Below are 2,926 nucleotides of genomic sequence, written 5' to 3'. Positions count from 1 at the left end.
AGCAGTTACACTTAAATTTGTATTTGGACACAAAGAGAACAATTCAAATTTCTTCAATATAACCCACAAGCTAGTCACCATCTTAGCACCATCTTAGAGGTCTCTATAGGAAATAAACTGGGGGGCTGGGAAGTGACTCAGTGGTAGAACCCTTGCCTTGCATGCCGGAGGCCCTGGGTTCGATTCCTCAGCACCACATAAGCAAAAAGAAAAATGCCGGGAGTGGCGCAGTGGCTCAAGTGGTAGAGTGCTAGCCTTGAGCTGAAGAGCTGAGGGACAGTGCCCAGGCCCAGAATTCAGGCCCCATGACCTGACCCCCACCAAAAAAAGAAAGCGGTAAACTGGGATAGCAGAGAGGGAGACCTGGAAAGCCACACAGCAGTGTGCTACATGCCCTATATGCCAATTTCAGATAGTCCAGCATTGGGTCAATGATCAAGTGTGACTTGAAGCAAAACACAATCTATAGGAAGCTGTTGTTCTCTCTGTTAGCTCTGGCCTTTGAGAAGTGTGAGCTGGCAACCTACTCTCTCAGGAACCTTGCATGGCCATCAGGGACAGCTGTTCTTCCCACTCCCTCGAGGAGGAATTGCAGTCTTCACCAAGCACAGCCTCACAGACAAACTCCTCCTTTCATCAAATCCAAAGCTGTATAGTTTGACGATATGGCAATACAAGTTTGACGGTTTCACCTTTTGCAGGTAGAAAATGTCCATAAACTGTGTGATAATTTCTGCCACTGGTACAGTAATGGTTTGAAGGGGAAAATGCCCATCAACACCATCAGTAATGAAAGAGATGGCAGCTCAAAGTCACACCGTGAATAACTTTCAGTCTCCTCCACAAATCTTACTGACCATAACCCTTAACCCTTCGACATCATGATGATATGATCTCCCCCTACTCAGCAGGCACTCATGACCCTCCAGTGGGGCCATGCTTCCCAGAGTGGACATAACAGTAATGAGCAAGGGGATGGTTTAGACAACAGTGAAACTTCACCTGGCACAGGTGACAATGACCATGCAAAAAAGGAAAAAGCACTACAACAAAAGAGATAGTTTCCCCTAAGTAGCAACAAATGTTATGAGAGCCTGGCTCTTCCAGTTCCTCATATACCCATACCCTTCTGAAGAGCAAAAGATACAATTAGTACAAGAAAAAACACTCACAATTCTCCAAGTACACAACTGGTTTATTAATGCCAGGAGGAGAATAGTGTAGCCATGATTGACAGTCAAATTGAGCAAGTGAGCCTGGCTGAATATAACCCTGAGGGTAAAACAATGGAGAGCTTTGTATTGGATGATCAGTAACACATGAGGATGTTGACATTTAATATGAAATTGCAGACAATTGTGATTATGTTTTATTTTCCTATTTTTCATCAAGCAACAGAGGACCAATACAACAAAAACACAAATGTGAAAGAAACCATGGGCTTACTGAAAAAGTTCTGCCTAGGTAAAGATCTTCTGGGAAAAGAGTCCAAGAGTTAAAACTAGAGTAATATAAATACAGCAGCTAAATTAAACTTCTACATTTCCGTTGATCACTCCATTATCTTGCCTCAAATTGTTATAGAAGAGAACATATATGTATATGGAGATAAAGGTGTGTACACATACACACATACATATATATATATATATATATATATATATATACACACACACACACACAAACACACACAAAACAATCTTAGATGGGAAGCTTTGCTCAACACAAAAAGAAGTTTTGAATGCTCACTGCACCACAACTACTTCTTTATCTGAAATTTATAGTATGGAGGATTGAAAGGAACAAGAGAAGATTGTAACAAAATTCATAGAGTTGGGTCTATGGATTGTTTCAGGTTAGATATTCTATATATTTAGCTCATTTGGAAAACACAAAAGAATGTGTGGTTTTATATGTCCATGAATTGTATTCTCAGCAATTGAGCCTCCCTAGAAGAAAATATCATTCCCTTTAAGCTTTGTCATATTTACACTAAAATATTTATTTGAAGAATGTGAAATTTTGATGAAAAGTGTTAAGTCACAAAATGTGGGCATTTACCAAAATGACCACAAACAAGATCATACTAAAGCTACCATCACACTATGTTTACTGCAGTATTATTTGCCCTAGTTAACATAGGGAACCAACCCTGATGACCCTCAGGAAATGAATGGATCAAGAAAATGTGGTATATATACACAATGGAATTCTATGCCTCCATCAGAAAGAATGACATCGTTCCATTTGTTAGAAGATGGAAAGACCTGGAACATGGGTCTCATGGTATACCTTATTTGCAATAACTAGTATATGTCTAGGACAAGCAGAAAAGGTAAAAAAAACTATGTACATGTGACCAGATAAGATGATGTTAAGCAAAATGAACCCCAACATAGGAACACAAGTGGTTTTTCTTTCTTGCTATTGTTTCTAACATATTTATAAAGTACCACGTGATTTTTTGTATGTTCCTCTCCCACAGTATAACCCCTGTTTTCACTGTATTTGATATTGGTCTAATTGTGGAGAGGAAGGGAAAATACAAATTGTTTAAACAGGCATACAGGTTGACCCATTGCAACAATGAGATGTACAAGACACTATGTGGAAAAACTAACTTTACAATTTAGGTGTGGGGGGGATGAGGGTGAGGGAGAATTGAAGTTGTGGAGGTGGGAGGGAAGGGCTGGTAGGGGAAGGAGGAGGCAACAATGCTGGATAAGAAATGTCCTCATTACCTTGCTCATGTAACTATAACCCCTCTGTACAGTATTTTTTACAATAAAAAAACGTTTAAAATGTGTAAATGAATACATTATTTTTTTTAAAAAAACGAGTGTCCACCCAAACATCTTCTACTTAATATTTTAGGATAGGTCAAGTATCAACAAATCCAGCTTGGATATGTATTGCCAGTTCCTTC

The 2,926-nt window shown here is 39.3% G+C and overlaps 1 pseudogene; it reads left to right on the top strand.

Moving 5' to 3' along the window:
* The first annotated feature begins 431 nt into the window (after positions 1-431).
* Positions 432-1,316, top strand: LOC138825164 (homeobox protein Meis2 pseudogene; annotated as a pseudogene).
* Positions 1,317-2,926: the final 1,610 nt, after the last annotated feature.

The sequence above is a fragment of the Dipodomys merriami genome, unplaced genomic scaffold, assembly GCF_024711535.1.
Source record: "Dipodomys merriami isolate MVZ:Mamm:240054 unplaced genomic scaffold, mDipMer1.0.p SCAF_136, whole genome shotgun sequence".
NCBI classification, from domain to species: domain Eukaryota; kingdom Metazoa; phylum Chordata; class Mammalia; order Rodentia; family Heteromyidae; genus Dipodomys; species Dipodomys merriami.
The sequence above is the reverse complement of the archived record's forward strand: the minus strand, read 5'-3'. Positions and strand labels throughout refer to the sequence as shown.